The following is a 17,816-nucleotide window of genomic DNA, read 5'->3' as shown; positions in this document are numbered from 1 at the left end:
TTTGATGCACCTTGTTGGAACAATAGAAATAGCGCACAGGCCCTCTCTGGTAAAAATAATGGACGGTGGATCCATCTGTCTCATATTGAGACTTGGGCTGTCCACAGGCAAGACAAGTCTTTGTCTGCCTTTTTTTCCCCTCAGTCTGCTGCTGCTGCTGCTGCTGCTGCGGCTGCTGCTGCTGCTGCTGCGGCTGCTGCTGCTGCTGCCTTTCTAAGATGCCCTCCACAATCTTCTCTATTGAGACTTGTGTCAGTGGTGTAGACAGGGCAGGAGGAGGCGGGTTAAAGACGGCAGGCTCTACGGTGACTACAGGGACACTAGTTGTTTCACTGCCTTCAGTTAAAGACTGCCACAGCTGCTGAGTCTCCAGAAGTTTTTCTGGGCTTATGTTCAAAGATGAATTGGTGTTGAGAAGTTTTGCCAAGTGCTTCACATACCGGGATATGTGCGCCTTGGATGTGGGATACAGCAGGCTGTTGGGATCATTAGCAGAGCAATGGACCATGTCTGCATGATCTTGATCCACAAGCTTCAGCATGTCCTTCTTCCCATGGTACTTTTGCAACAGATCATGTATTGCCTCTTTCATGGGTCATGGCCAGCGTGTGTGGTCCAGCACAAAAACCCATCCACCTGTTTTTATAGGTCCAGTGCGAGCACTCCTTGGTGAGGCCCGCAGCGGCAGAGGTAGAGCTTCAGAGATTTCTGGGAAACAATAGTAATAGTTACTCATATATCATGTAATGAACTAATAATAATAACTTACATATTAATAATAATAATAATAATAATAATAATAATAATAATAATAATAATAATAATAATTACACGGAATTATTTAACAATACCATTATGTTAACTTACCCATGACTGTTGTATTTATTTAGTTATTTATTTATTTATTTAGGACAGTGCATGTTAATGAACATAAATGTAAAAAAATAAATTACATGCCAGATTATAGCCAAAGGCTAATTTCCATCTGTTGTCCTTAAACATAAAAAAATAGACATAATAATTCATAAAAATTCATCATTCATTCATAATAAAAACTCCATCACCAAACTTACACACACACACCATTCTGTTCCCAAATAAAACATTAAAACTATACAGCTCATACATGATCACACACTTGATTTGTCTATAACCAGTTTTTAACCTTTGCCTTAAACAAATTGAATGTCGAGCATTCTCTTATGGGTTGAGGAAGACTGTTCCACAGCTGGCCACCCTTAACAGAGAGGACGTTCTGCCCAAATGCTGTCCGTCTGTGGGGTATAAACAAGCCTCCTCGGATTGTAGCTCGAGTGGTCCTGTCTGAGCTTTCTTTATGCCTAATGAACTGCTTTAGTGGTGGTGGAGCAAGGGAGTATAAGACTTTATATATTAAACACACTCTTTTAAGTTTCACTAAGTTATTGAAGTTCAGTAATTTGTTTTTTTAACACATGACAGTGGTGGTGGGAAGTCGGTTTTTTGTCAAGTAGTTTTAAACTTCTTTTATAAATGTTTTCAATAGTTTTAAGTGTTGTTGGACAAGCAAGTGACCAGGACGTCAAACAATAGTCCATATGAGAGATGATCATTGAGTAAAAGTAAGTTTTTGTAGGTTGCTGGGTGTCTTCTGATGCTAACTCCTACTTTAAAAGTGCACCAGAGAAAGGGTGGGTGACAGGTGGTGCTGGGTGCGGAGGATGCCACACCAAGCGGTGCCAGGCTGGAGAAGGGTCCCGCTGCTGGAACCTGAAGTTGGGCAGCCACAGGTTTTGGAACAGAGGATGGGGGCTGAAGGGCAGCTGGTTCATCTTTTCTCAGAGTTTTGTGTTTGTCCCAGTTCAGAGGGACTGGACGGCAGCCTGGCTCTCTGTATTCAAGCCCAAATTGCTCTCCAGTGTCTCTGTCAGAGAGGTGAAGTGCAGTGTACTTCTCCTGACCAGTCACTCTTCTGGAGGCTGCATTCAACTCCACCACTAGAGCTGGATCAAAAACACAAGGTAGCATGACACCTGGCTGCTTAAGGTCCACCAGTCTTTGGTAGTTCCATCGTGCCACCCCTGTCATGCCCTGGGCCTGGAATAGTTCAGTGGAAACGTGAGTCCCGGTGAGCCACTGGGCCTGGTGGAAATGATAACCCTCCTGCTGTGAAGTGCCTCGGACAGGAATCCAGATGGGGACCTTGGCACCTTCACCAGGGACATGGTTAAACTGAAGAGTCCCACCGTACCTAAACATTACACCCTCTGAGAGTTCAGGGTCACTTAGGCAGCCACGCAGAATGTGCACTGCGTCACGTCTTCAGCATGGATGGCTTGAAGAGTGGGACGTTGTTGGGGTCTGTGGCCAGGTGAAAATGGTTCAGGACCTTTTCCACTCTGTTCAGCAGCTCAGTGGGTTGTGGTATTTGGATCCTGCAGTGCTCCCTTATGTGTTGCTTTGTGGGATTAGCAGGATGGATGCCACAGAACTTATAAGCATCCTGGAGCCTCTTCAGGTCTGCCTGATCAACCACTGAGAATGCCGCAGAGAGAAGCTGGCAGAAAGTGCTGAACAGAGGAAGATGCTCAGAGGTACACTCCCGCAAAAATCGCCTCAGGCAGTGGAACAGGTCCAGTTTTACAATAATGTTCTTGTTGTAGTGGGTTCGAGAGGCACAGCTGTTTGCCACTGGTCCAGATGTGGCCGCAGCAACAACAGCAGGAGTGGTTTTCCAGGCATCCCACGATAGATTTTCGACAGGGATGCAGTCTGGGATCTTAAATGGAGCACAGCAATCCCTAAATGTAAGAAATACAAACACATGTAAGTATATGAAATATTATGTGTGTGCATCAAATTGATCTGAAAAAGAAAAACTCAGTTTTTCCAGACAGATTAGCAGTTTGAATGACAACGATGATTACGGTTTTTACCTGTCCACCCAGTGGTAGCCGGCCTTTTCCACTCCTGCATCACTGTACCTCTTGGCCATTCCCTGGTACATGGGCTCCAAGGACCTTTCTGTCTCATACTGAACCATGACCCACGAAACAATCAGCCAGTTTTCATTCATTATGGAATAACTGGACATGACCCCAGATGCCAGCATGACTTTTCGTGCCACCTTCCTGATGTGGTCAGACCTGGAAATGTGGCCAAAAGTGCCCTGGAGGCGTTTGGATATGGCTGGATGTTGACGTCGGAATTCGTCGAGCAGGCAGTCAGTCAGGTAATGGCTGGACACAGAGACGCCACACCAGGCATGTGGGTCTTCATAAGACCTGAACTCCTGTGCCTTATTTTCCTTCCTCAGGAACTGCCCAATGGTCCTCTGTGCATGAGCTCCTGCCTCAGAATCCCAGACCGATCCTGTGGCATGGAGGTACGTCAGGTGAGCTCGCTCGTACTTGAGGTGCATGAGTTCATTTATTTGGTTTGCCATGTCTGTTGGAGATTTGCCAGTCCTCCTGAGCTCATCCATAACAGACTTGCAGATGGCCTTTTTGTATGTAAGAAAAGCAGGGAGAAGGTTGGTAAACCTTTTGGGCAGTTTCTCCAGCCATCGTGGATTGTCAGCAAACCAGTTCCTGCGACAAGCCCTGCAGCAGAGTCGTGAGGACGGGATGTAATACTGACCACTGGTGCCAACAATTACACGTGTCCTGCCCACACCAGCAGAGACCACTTGTGAACGAAAGCAACCATGGAGACATGGCAAGATATAATTGTTTCTTAACCTGACCATGATAGCACTCTCAGGTTTCCAAATAAAGAAGGGGTGGAGCTGGAAGAAATTTGGGGATAGAAGGTCAGCCACTGTATCTATGATCACAGGCTGTGGAGGGAGACGCCAGAGTGAAACTGCATTCACTGCGTGACGCACTGGTCGAGACCCAGGCCACAGTCCAAGGTCCTGAAGCTCAGTCTTCATCCACAGCTTCTGGTGCGGAGAACAATTCCAGCTGCTGAGGTCGTGCTCATAACCAGCCAGTGGAACTGGAACAGCTGGCTGAGCTGAGATTGAAACATAAATATTTGACAAAACAGTGTTACTCTTACATTGTTTCTGTTGGAATACACAGAAGAAGAAAAAAAGACACGCTGTATACGCTCACCATGACAACATGAAAAAAATGGGGAGGACAAACAAACCTGGAACATAAGGTCAGTGGGAGAAACTCAGAGATGGCAGATGAGGAAGACTGGACAGAGAGACGCAGAGGAACATAGTGAATGAACATAGAGGACCGACACAGGTAAGGCTGATAAAAACACTCAAACACTAAGCACAAGAACCAAACCCTAAGAACTAATACCAAAATCAGAATTAACACAAAACCAGTGTTGAGAAGGTTACTTTTAAAATGTATTCCATTACAGAATACAGATTACATGCCCCAAAATGTATTCTGTAACGTATTCCGTTACTCAATGAGAGTAACGTATTCTGAATACTTTGGATTACTTAATATATTATCATGCTGTTTACAACTATGTGAATGTACTATTGCTGTGATTTATTACTGTTACTGAAGGTCCGCGGCTCCGAACTGTAGTAAAGGGACCTCTGACTAATACGGTTCCATGTCGGGCTCGTAGCTAAAAACTAGCTTTACTTTGTTGTCTGGGTCAACTTTGCTTGCGAGAGACAGAGAGAGGCGTTGAAAGGCTGCTCCAACAGTTACTCATATTTTGTATTTTAAATACGTAATGGCGGTACATGTATTCCGTTACTCCCCAACACTGCACAAAACACAAGGTGATACCAAAAGGAAACACAAAACACTGGGTCAAAATGACCCACAGGATTTTGCCATTGAACAACAAGAACTTTATTGAACTTTATCTGAATATTGTTGCATATGAACATATGTGTGCAGGTGCATGCATGCTTGTGTGTGTGTAGCTATGTTTGTGTGTCTTTATTGGCAGTCATTTTCCTTTCCCATCAGTAACACCGTCTGCCTGCAAAGACAAATGCAGAGAGGAGATTCTTAGTATTTGTTGCAGTAACTTTCATCTGATATTTCACTTGTTGTTGGCTGTGTTACTCTGTTAACTTACATTCACTGGCACACCATCATTGCTGGACTGAGGCTCTTTTAGACTTGTAGTCAAGACCGCCTAATCCGAGACCAAGACAAGACCAAGACCAGAGGGTATCGAGACCAAGACCGAGACCAAGACCAGAGGGTATCGAGACCAAGACCAAGACCAAGTTGAGACGAGACCGAGACCAAAAAAGTCTTTAAACTGCAGCCAGATGCTATTCTATATACATATGCAGGACACCTTAAACTAGTTTTTTAATTAAGCAGCAAGGCAGAACAAAGTCGGGCCTGTATCAAGACACAGGGACTAAACCCCAATTCAACCAGACCCAGAACTGATCCGGAATTAAAACAGGACTACAACAGTAACCAAGACAGAACCAGAATCAGAACTAGATGATAGTAGCACTAAAAATCATCATAGACCTGCACTACAGTTATTTTTTAATTCTACCAAAGTCCACTATTTAGATTGAGAAAGTTTATATAATTATTAATAAATGTAGAATTTGAAAAGGAACAAATGGTATCTAAAAAGAAACACTAGGTACATGTTCTGATGAGTTTTGGCAAACAACCATTTGACTAACATGTGTGTCTCACCTGCTCTTGTTCCATCTCTGTTCTGTCGTCATTCTCTCTCTCCCTCTCTGCTCCTCTCTCTCCCTCTCTGCTCCTCTCTCTCCCTCTTTGTGCTGACAATCAAGCCAAACACCAACATCATCAAATATACAGTTGAAACCAGATATTTATGTACTCTTCAGATAAAAACACAAACACTTTTTTAATTGTAACATCAAATCAGACAAAATGTTTATTTTTTTAGATTGATAAATATAAAAAACATATTTGTTAACTTTGAGAGTAAAGAGAGAAACTATCTGTATTTCTTAATTGCAAATGGCACCAAATTGTATTCAAACTGAGCCACACTTATGGAGCTCCACAGTTCTTTTCCTGGTGTTTTGGTTGACATCTCTTGATTTTCCCATGTCACAGAAACAGGCTCTGTGTTTTGCCTTATATGCATCCACAGCTGTGCCACCAATTTACTCACATGGACTCTACGAACCTATCAGAAGCTTCTTCAGCTCAGAATTGAATCGTCTGGAGTTTTCTTATTAATTAACAATAAACTTAGTGTACATGTGCTCCTACATTTGATCAAAGTGATTAAAATAGACAGCTCCCTCTTTTTATTCTGACATTTAACTAATTCAAAAGATATTTCAACATTTATTTATCTAAAACAAAAGTTTACTCTAAATTGATGTTTAACAGTAAAAAAAGTTTATGTTTTCTCCATAAAGTGTATGTAAATATCTGGTTTCAGCTGTGAATATACTGCTGTGTATTGAAATTCCTCTTGTTTTGCATAGATATACTAAACAACATCCAAAGCATAATATATAAAATAACATCTACCTGAGTTTTTTCTTTGAAAGAAGCTCCTTATGTCCATTGTTGTGTTCATCGGTACACAATTGAAACCGATTTAGAGAGTTTGTTTAGCCATGGAGGGTAACAACTAAAAATATGAAATGTAAGCTAAGACTCTCTAAAAAAATCAGCATTGCTGTTCGGCTTTTCATTTATCCATTTGTTGATTCACCCGAAGAGCAAGTAACGCAACCAAGTGATCAGTTTGATATCAATCTTTTGTGATACACCGTCATATTTACATTATTAGTTCAGTACGAATGATTTGCTTTGGTACCTGGTCAAACTTAAGCTCTCCTCTGTCTGCAGCAAACTTGCAGGCAGCAGCTTCTCCCCCCTTGCTCACATGGGTGCTGTGCTCAGTCACCTAGTGCCTGAGCTCGGATCATACCAAAATTAGGGGGAATTTACGACGGTGCGCTCTGTGCTTCGTGTGTTGTTTTTGTTTTATACAGTTGTCAGTCAGGCATCTAACTAAAAAATTACACTCCAAAAGATCCCATGCTTCTGAAAAAATGACCCGGGCTTAAGCCCAGTAAGCCACCCCCCCCCCCCGCTCCGCTGATGGTTGACTCCAAATCTCCCGAACACTATGTCGATTTGAGAACGCAGGACCGAAACAGCAAGACCAAGACAAAAGTCCGTCGAGACCAAGACGAGACCAAGACCACTTTTACGTGGTCTCGAGACCGGTCTCGAGACCAAGACCGGTCTCGAGACATCCAACTCTAGGCTCTTTAACGGCTTCAGAAATCTCCAACTTCCTAGTTTCATCCTGTGACTCCAGGTCATCTTTTTCCACCAGTGGTGGTTTATTGCTTTTCACAGAGTCCTCAGGAATTGGAGTCCTCGCTCTTGTGAGGGACCAAGCAGCTAAAACATAGAGGACACAGGCAAAAACTATCTTCAAAAAGGGTTTTCTTTACTTTAACCCTCAAAAAGTCCAAAATTAACAAAATTCAAAAACATACTTTGCAGGCCCATAAAAGAGGTCAACTAAATATAACTCTACGAAAAGTAATTTCCAGAAACTTAAACAAAACAAAGTGAGACACAACTTAACTGACAAACTGACCTAATTACAAAGACACATGAGGGTAGCTTTTATAATGATTTGGCCAAACCATTTACACACAATAGGGGGGAAACAAAAACGCACACTAATATTAACTAAGCACAGAATAACCGAACTAAACCTAAAACACCCCTCCTCCTGGTAAGCCCATGGTTGGTCCTGCTGAGCAGGCATTTTGTTCCCAGAGTCCTCAGCCACGCCTTTTGCCCAGACAGGAAACAGCCACCGCCCAAACCCAGGTAACTCAAAGAAAGAGAAACATAATTACTATAACAAAACATTTAAGAAAAACCACACAATGTTACTATGTGCGTGCCTCATAATACCAATGTTAGGTTTAACCAAATGATTAATGAATTATATTAATGAAGAAAACTGCAAAACAAACTAATAAAGTGAACAAATGGACTGATTTACCCATGTGTGGCTGATGCCATCACACTCTTCTATCCATTTTCCTCTTCTTGTGAGGAGCCCACTTGACTAAGGACTTGCAATACTGTGTTGAAAGAGAAATTATTTTTAAAAATACATAAAATATAAACAAAAACATTAAATGCAGTTCAGATGTTTGGTGCACATAGCGTGGCATGTTTCCAAAGACACACTGCATACAGAGGACATCAGCACAATGTTGGAAGCATTAGTGATGTATATTACATAGCTGGAATGTCCAGGGACAGGGATGAAAATTATGGAAGTTTAGCTATTTGCATTGTATCATTGGAAGGACTAAGGATTAGGATCATAACAAAAGGAAAGAATTAGTGGTTAGGATTGCACTTACCTTGAAACAAATCTTTGCCAGTCTGCTGTACTCTCATCACACTAGGGCTGGGACAACGCGTCGACGTAATCGATTACGTCGACGCAAAAAATACGTCGACGTAAAAAAATCTGCGTCGATGCGTCGTCACTTTCAAAAAAAGACATGGCGGCAGCGAGTAGCGGAATCATGAGTGAGGAAGTTGCAGTCAACTTAAATCACTCCACCCGAACACGCAGTTCTACAGTATGGGGATATTTTAACAGAAAAGGAAGTGATTCAGTCGTTTGCCGGCTTTGTGAGGTGGAAATGGCCTATCATAAAAGCACGACGGCTATGCACCAGCACCTCAAACGACGGCATCCAGGAGCAGCTTCTGCAAAGGACAAACCACCGTAAGTTTTCAACTTTTTTACTAACGCTAGTTTTTACCCGTTAATTCATCCAGACCCCCCCCCCCCCCCCCACGTAGACGTACACTCACTCATAGACACAGATAAACACCCAACCTCCGTAAATGCAAAACTCATTTAAGCTGCTGAGCAGTAACATATAGCAGCTGCTGTTGTTATTGTTTTTTTGTATGTGGCCCATGCTGGCAAAATGAGTCGGAATGCACGCAGGCTGATTATCAGAATCGGCGAAAGGCAAAAATGTTAGACAGCGAATTGGCCGCAGGAGAAATATTAACAAGGATAATGCACCACCTGCTAAACGTAGCCGTCGTGGACAATGTTACAACATTGTTAAAGTGCTTGCAAAAGCAAAATGACAATGAACTCTTGATTTGTCAAATTTAATGTGTTTCATCCTATTTGAACGCTGTTTTTATACATAATGCTTCTCCAGCTTGATCTTATAGGTCAAAGTTATGCCATCTAATGACTAGAAAGCAGTGCACCAGTAAAGGTGCCATCAGCTATGGCTGTTTAAACGTTATCTTTTCCAGCCATCATGATTACTGCATATCATATGTTCAACATTGGGGATTATTATTAACCTCTTACTGTTATGCTATGAAAGCACATGGCATAACAGTGTGTGTGTATCTATCTATCTAGCTCAACCAGATCCTTATCAAATTATTTTGATATTATGCTTTCCATATAATTATTTTGTAATTATTCGAATTCATCTGTGTGCTGTGTGTGATTTATGATTTCAGGAATAAACAGAAAAGTCTGGAGGACTACTGTCAGAGAAGAAGTACACCATGCACCCCCCAGGAGGTGGCTGTACTTACTGAGAGCGTCTTAGCTATGATTTTAAAAGACAAGAGACCACTTGCTGTGGGTGAGGGATTCAAAGAAATGCTGACCACTTTCCAACCAGGTTACACTCTGCCGTCTAGGCGTCATTTTACAAGCATGATGGAGAGAAAGTATGAAACTTCAGTGGAGAAACTAAGGAATGAACTAAAACAAGCCACATCCAAAATCTCCCTTACCACTGATGCTTGGACAAGTCTGGTCACAGAGTCCTACTTAGGGGTAACTTGTCATTTCATTATTTGTTCAAAGACGCCATTGCTGCTGTTTGTATATTATTAATTTTTTTGCTATGATTTCCTTTGTTTGTTTTGCAAAACATTTAATTTTTTGTTAAAAACAGAAGATTGTAGTACAATGTTATTGTGGATTTTGTTTTGTGAATGAAGAGCACTTTTTGGCAGAAAGCAAAGTGAATGTTACATTTTGTTTGTTTAAAGACACCATTGTTGCTATTTATTTGAAATGTTTTGTTAACTTTTCCTTAATTTTATATGTTTGCACATTTCATTTCTTGTTAAATGCTATCTCTATTGTATTGATTGTACGACCTCTACAACTTTATTTTGCAATTTTTTTTTATTAAAAGGTCTTCAAATGAATAAATTTGTGTTTTTCATTTATATACATAAATTAATAAATGTGAAATTGCTATACAAGTCAAATAATGGGGAAAAAAATCGTTAATCGAATCGAATCGAAATCGAATTGGATTGAAAAATGAATCGTTAGATTAATCGATGCATCGAAAAATTAATCGCTATATTCATTGATTAGGAAAATAATCGTTTTGCCCAGCCCTACATCACACGCTGACGTTATTGCTCCTCCCCCCAAAGTTCATGACGAATCAGATCCTTCAGCCAATCACATGATCTAATTTACCAACATAGTTGATGGTACCAGTAGGGGAGACCGGGGATAGTTGTAACGTGGGTCAGTTGTAACACTTCCAATTTCTCCAATCAGGGCTAAGTTTCAAATGATGTGACTCATCCTGTGCATGCCCAACTCAGTTCTGCTATCACATGTGAAAAATCAGCACATTTCGTCAAACACAGACAATTTAACACGAAAAAAAGCAATTTGTATGCCAAAAAGTAAGTTTTTCTACTTTATTTCAATTTCTAATAGCATTATCTGCTTTGCAGTTAAACTCATCAAACCTAAATTATGTTATTTGTATGTCTATGGGGATATATTCTGTTCTATTTAGTGCTAGTGTTTTAGCCGTTGGCTGTAATGTTAGCTAGTTCATGGCTATAGGAGTCTGGGTCAGTTGTAACAGCAACAGTCTGGGTTAGTTGTAACAATAATGCAGATGTTACAACTTACCACACTTTTACTTTAACTTATATTAAACAAGTTGGGGCAATGATATCAGCAGAGAGAGGTTCACTGGTCGGATTTGTATATGCGGTTAATGCCATTGGCAACACAATTCCCCCACTGTTTGTGTTCCCACACATACATTATGCAGACCACTGTGTCAGACCAGTAGGAAGTACTGGTTGTGGAAATAAATCAGGATGGGTGCAAGGAACAGATTTCCTCATCTTTCTGAAGCACTTTGCAAACCACACCAAGGTAAGCCATGATAAAAAGTAATGGAATTGCGATGCTGGTGAACAACTACATTTTTTCAGCTTCATTGTTATGTTCAAAATTGGTGCAAGATGCCCACTGAGCCAATGAGGCCAAACTCAAGGAAGACCAACCAAAATGAATGAAATATTCAGTTGCAGAAAATTCCATAATTTGTCTTTTTTGGGGGGGTTGGAATATATTCAAAAGCTAGATTTCTGCATTCTGTCACACACACACACACAGCTACATAAATGGATGTAAGTGCATTCATGTATTGAATAAACAAAGATTACTGTTAAGTCTAATTGTTGAATGTCGCCATTGTGTTTCTTAAATTTGTATAGTCTTAGTTTAAGCAGTAGGATCAAAGCCATTCCTTTGATCCTGACCACCTCTCCAGCCACTCTGTGCTGGGGGAGGTTTTATTGTAGATACATCCTAACTTGAAGATCTGTTTGATGTTTGGTAGAGCTTCCTACCCTTTGTATGGTTTCACTGTGTTATCTTTGGTAAACCATACATTGGGTGTGGGGGAAGACTACCCTCTTTATGACCAAGGATGTTGTTCCTGCTTTTAGGTTTTATGACCCTTTGACCAACACACACACACACACATTCTCACATAACACACACACATTCTCACACACACACACACACTCAGTGTATACATTTACATACAGTGCCTTGTCTTTGTAACCAAAGGGGGGTTGCAAGGGGAGGTGTTTTGTAAACTATTGTTTGAAGTTTGTCAATAAAAGGCGGCGAGAGGAGGCCACCAGTGTGGTCATTTCAACGTGCTGGTCACAGACGAGAGGCCTCCCTTGCGCAAGAAATCGATCGAACACTGTTGCCTTGCTTTTCTTTCATGGGAATAAGTCTTGGATACAGCGGGGTCTGAGTTTAGACCCAACATTTATTTGGTCCTTCGGAGCCGGAGCCTAACACATTGCATCCACCGAGGAGAGGGAGAGGACGCCACCGCAACGTCTGGGATGATTGACGTAAAGCCCTGGTGTTTTTGGCTTGCCACCAGGCCGGGAAGTTTGCGCCTGACCTCCCCTCGGGATGGATGACGATTGACGGGATCCAGAGACTCTTCCCATGAACGTAAACAAACAGTGAGTACAGAAGGCCTTAGAGAGCGTCTCTATAACCGCGTGAATGAATGTGGGATCCTAGAAACGCGTCACCGTGATTCTGCGTGAAACGTTTGAGTCCCGGGGAGCGCTGGTCACGAGAGCGCACGTGGACCCAAAACAATAGAGAGCGGCTACGGGCTGTGCGTTAAACGTGAGTCCGGGAGCGCGCTAGCCGCGTGAGAGAGACGCAGGCTTCTCCGCCGTTTGGGGCGTAGAGAGTTCTCCGCCATTTGGGGCGTGGAGAGAACCTAGGTTCAGAGTCCGGAATCTCCGCCATTTGGGGCGTTGGAGAGTGTCCGAAGGTTGAATTCTCCGCCATATGGGGCGTTTGAGAGTTTTCAACAGAGAGCGCAGGCTGTGCGTGCAGACGCAAGCGATAGGCCTATGTTGTGTGTGTGCGGGCCAGACGTGGTCTGCGTGAGTGTGGCTGATTGTTGTCTTGTAATGGAGAATAAAATGTGTAAGTCTGCCTTAGAAGGAGATGTAAAATTTATGCAGAAAGTTTTACCAGGCAGCACGCAGTATGTAGGTTGTTGGTATAAGAAATGTGGATTTGAAGGGACATTAGTGGAAGTTAAGTGTAAAATGCTGGTAGAAAGAATATCTGTAAGTGTAGCAGGTAAAACAGGTAAAGCGAAGCAGAGGAAGGAATTGCAGTTAGCAGTTGCTAAGTTGTGGCTGGAGCAGGCTCAGAGGAGGAGAGAAGCACAGAATGTTAAAAGAGCAATATTGCAAGCAGTAGTTGTGAAACCTGAGGATGAAACTACAGCTCAATCCACTGCAACTACTCTAGAACAACACCGTAGAAAAGCATTAGGAAGAGCAAGAATGTTAGCAGAAAGTAGAGTCAGAGAAGAGCGTGAGAGAGCAGAGGTAGAAGTGGAGGAGAGATTAGAGGCATATTAGGAGCAGCATTGAGTCCAAGACAGACTAGGCAAGAGAGGAGACAGAAAAGATGAAGAAAGTTTTTCTCCTGATCAATTCCGCGAGTGTGAGAGTGTCTGACGTCATGGTGTGTGTGAAAGGTATCCAGCTGGGGCAGACGTGATTCTGCAGGTCACCTGCCCAGTGGACAAAAAGAAATAAAATAGTTGTGTGGATGAATGATGGCACGAAGAGTGTTTGGTGTTTCTCAGTCTGAAACAGCTGTAATGCTATTTTCTGTTTTGGAGAAAAGTACAGTTAAAGAAAAAAAACAGAGAGAGATGTGTGTTGTTTTAAGCAGTGATGAGAATAATGGAAGTGTGGTGAGAGATGAACACAAAAACATACTGAAAATGCATTAACTATACTAACCCCACATGCATATACACATACAATGATACTCATGAGACCAGACAGCATCTTAAGCATGAGATTCTGTTTGTCATCTTGTCCAAGTCACTAGTAAGATGAAAGTGATACATAGACTAGTGGACTGAATATTATAGGAGGACAGATGGTTGCATCATAGAGGAGGAAACAGAATGCTGATGAGAGGTCTTAAATGAGTGAGTTGAGTGAGCTGATTGTGAGTTTCTGGTGTGTGAAGAAGTTTTACCATGGCACACATTTAGTTACATGAGAACTAAAACTTATTATGTGCTAAGACAACAGGGTTATGCTGTATGTTGTGTGTATGGCTGATTGGATGAATGTTTGAGATTAAACTGGCTGTTTGATTTGTCTTTATTACTAAAGTTGAACCTGCCAATTGGGTTGTTACGATTTATCCCCCTGGCATGAAGAACACGTGTCATGACTTAAACAAGGCCTTTCTTTCCATTATTTTCTTTGATTTCTTTTATTTTCTTTCTTTTATTTTGTTACTTTCATGGTGCACTGAAAGTTTTGTTTGATGATCTCTGTTGAGCAGATCTGCACGATTAGAATCGAAGCGTCGTCGAGAAAACTGTTGCAAAGTGAGCTTCTCCAAAATTAAAATGGGCTCTTATTTGGGACAATCAGGAAACAAGTTCCTGTCCAAAAGGATTCAACGAGGAAATCCAGTCTAAATTATTTTTCTTTTTGAAATGACGTTGTTTTGCTGAGCGTGGAAACGGATGCGACGATAATTTCCACAATTAGCTAAAGAAGGAATCACTGAGTGAATGAGTAAGAATTTTAAAATAAATGGGGAACTGACTGACTGACTTAACACCATTGTGTGAAGTCAACCCCCGCTTGACAAAGGTGTGGATGTATCTCTGTGTGTGTCTCTGTTACAGGAGCAGAAAGATGATAGCAACATCTGAGGTTGTGTGATGGTTTAACCTTTTAAATGCCATTTTTATGTTTGTGAATCTATCAGAGGTGTGTTATTCATGGGCTTGTGGTACTCACAGAAGTTACTGTGAGAAAGTGTGTACACACCTGCGCAGCGCTAACATTTGCATTTTTTCTTACAGCATTGCAGTTTTTCATGTGATTTGATGATGTGGTTTTTAGCAGAACAACTGGTGGATGTTTGTTTCTTTATTTCAGGTTTTGTTTTCTTTAAGAGTGCATGTAGCATTCAGCAGAAGTGGACAAGTGACATGAGTAAAACAAATAAGAGATTACGATATTTATGGAATAGTTTATTATGGGCTCATTTGCTGGCCACTTTTGGACCCATAATAATATATGAGTGGAGTGACTTTGCTTAAGGGAAGTCACCGATTACATTAATGTTAACTGAGCACATGGGATGATCCATGTTTGAGGCGAATTATGGTAACAATAGTGATTTAATGATTTGAGAAAACCTGCACATGACACTTGTCTTGCTGATGCTGAATGCTTGTTACCCTTGTGATATACTTGTTTATAAGTGTGAAGTTTGATTTTACTTCCAGATCTTGTTTTCCAGGCCATGATGGTGAGTATGCAGGCTCCTGGTGGAGCCAGTTTTTAAGGCAGGGATCCAGGTTTGGTGAGTTGACGCATGAGAGTGTCCATGCGTCAAGAGGTGGGGTCCAGAAGTAACATTAAACAATGTTTACTATTATTGTTGCAGTGATTTGTGTGATTAGCTGTTTATTTACAAGTATTAAACCTATGCAAGTGGTGCATCCATGTTCAGATGAGGCTTTGATGGCCTATAAGTGAAGTTCACTGATTACAATGTGGAATAACATTGAGATGTTAAATAATTTGGAATAAATTATGGGAAAACGTAGGAGTTTAATGAGTTTAGAATAAACCTGCAATGATACTTGTCTCTGTGATGCTGAATACTTTATTACTCTTATGATCTACAGTTGGTTGCGAATGTGAAGTTGTTTTAAATTTAAGACTTTGTCTTCTGTGATACAGGAGCTGGGAGCTAAACAAGCTGAACATTTAAGTGCTGATTAATGTTTTTACACAGGGTTACAGCTTGGAGTGAAGCTGCTCCAAGGGACAAACCCTGGAGATTGTTTTAGGGAGACTGTGCAACACTCTTGTACATGTCTCATTGGGGAGTTGACACATGGCGAAAGCCGTGTGGCGAGAGGAGTGTCATTTTTTCAATTTGTAGATGTCGTGAGATGCCATGATGAGAAGGAGTGACTGAGAGGATCGCCCACAAAATGGAACCTGAGGGAGCGTGCCAAGCTCCAAAAAGTGACAGCGCAGAGGAGGTCCAGCGATGGACTTGTGGTTCTGTGAACAGCACAAATGCAAGGTGACTGTAAAATAACTAACAGCACTTTTTCCACAAGTGAAGCCAGTAACTTACTATCCTAAAAGATTAGCTCTAGTTGCTCGTGCTTTACCTCCATGCGTGAGATCAGTATGTGCAGCAGCTTAAGCTGTACAATGTTTCAATAGTTTATTTCACCTTTTGCAATTGTTAGTTCCACACGAGGTAGATGTCTACTACTGCAGACTAAACTTACATTTCTGTCACCTACAAGACACTTGTCTTTAATGTTACTGTTACTCTCACAACCACACATATTACCATAAAGTGGTGCAGAATTCTGAATCTGTCCAACCCTTTTTGCCAACGGAGGAGGGCACTTCTCATGAGTGTAGAGAGCGCGAGGAGAAGACGTGTAAGCTGAGGAATGACTTAATAGATGTGCCACTCGTTGAGGGAAAGGTTTGGTTTGTTGATGATTTGAGTTTTACAACAGCAGAGGGACAGACTAGAACACGTTTTACTGTAGCAGACAGTGAGAGAGAGTTATCTATGTAGGACAACTAGCATGTTTCATATTTGCTTGAGCAGCAGAGATGCTAGCTTTAACGGAAGCGTGTAAAGCTGTAGAGAGACAATATACACTGATAGGCAGTATACATTTGCTACTGTACATTTCTTTGTAGTGCAGTGAGTGAGACGAGGTATGACAACCTCAACAGGGAAACCTGCAGAACACACCAAACTCTTGCAAAATCTGCTGGAGGCAGCGTTATTAACCAGTGGAATTGCCGTTTGTAAATGTGCAGCACACATGTGAGGGAAAGATCCGGTTGCATTAGGGAAAGTTTTTGCAGATAAGATCGCAAAAGAGGCAGCTTTAGTTAAACATGGTGTTAACCTTTTATCAGTACAGCATTAGCAGACATGCAGGCCCACTCACCTACTGCAGGACAATAGTTGTGACTTACAGAGGGAGCAAGCTTGCAGGATGATTTTTTATCTGTGTGATAAACCAGTACTGCCTAATAATTTGTATAAGACTGCTGCTATTTTGAGCCATTGGCTATACCATGTCTCAAACAGGAGGGAGATGAGCAGTCGTTATACTCACTCTAGGATTATTAAATACTTTTAAAAAAAAACTTTTTTGCAGAGAGAACTAATGGAACAGTAAAGTTAGGATTTAGGAAGACAGGCAGGACATGGTTAGACTGTATAGAATAAGTACACGAGGATTACTCCAACAGAGAATGGTCTGACTCTTTGAGATTACACATGTTAGAGGATTTAGAGTTAGAGTTAGAGTTCCAGTCTTCTGTAGTGATGATAGAAAAGCAGAAGAGAGAGCATATTAGCAGATTAGATGCTTGAAAATGTTTAAAAGTAAAGTAGTCATGAGAACAAATGATCTGCCAGATGATTTTGTTTCTTCGCAGGAGCAGAGCCTGAAGTCTGGAGATTGGATGATGATAAGGCCATGGAGAGGAAGTGCTGGTCCAGTCCATGGTGGGAAGGTCCATATCGGATGCTGCTGACGACGACCACAGCAGTGAAGATTGCCGGAAGGAACACTTGGATATATCAAGCGCACTGCAAGAAGGTGACACACATCCAGGCCAGCTCGGAGTAAGTGGCAGGAAGACCGGGAACAAAGGGGGGGGAAAGCCTCCAGGGCCCCTCGTCTCAATCCGGTGAAGAAACCAACTGAGCCACAGGTACTCATCAGAATGGCTGGGAATGTGCTGTGCATCTTCTTGTGCCTGTGGACCCTGAGTGGGATGACAGGAGCGCATTGGGACAGAGCAAATCACACCCAGTACCCGCATGGGTTTTCAACCAACTACTGGTGGCAGTTTAAGAACACAACCGGATAGCATCACTTGGAGCGAGACAGTTTGTTTGGTTGCTTTAGCAACACA

The 17,816-nt window shown here is 41.8% G+C and overlaps 1 pseudogene across 1 annotated transcript; it reads right to left on the bottom strand.

Annotated features, from left to right (window-relative positions):
- Positions 1–80: 80 nt before the first annotated feature.
- Positions 81–5,752, bottom strand: LOC146662938 (uncharacterized; annotated as a pseudogene). Its single transcript, XR_014912970.1, has 3 exons — positions 2,916–5,752; positions 1,607–2,780; positions 81–714 (listed from the first exon to the last, which is right to left on the bottom strand). The product of XR_014912970.1 is annotated as an uncharacterized LOC146662938 (transcript).
- Between the last annotated feature and the right edge of the window lie 12,064 nt (positions 5,753–17,816).

This window comes from Rhamphochromis longiceps, linkage group LG8 (assembly GCF_057381845.1).
Source record: "Rhamphochromis longiceps isolate RC_006_pf linkage group LG8, R_longiceps_female_GT1.1, whole genome shotgun sequence".
In the NCBI taxonomy this organism is placed as follows: Eukaryota; Metazoa; Chordata; class Actinopteri; order Cichliformes; family Cichlidae; genus Rhamphochromis; species Rhamphochromis longiceps.
The sequence above is the reverse complement of the archived record's forward strand: the minus strand, read 5'-3'. Positions and strand labels throughout refer to the sequence as shown.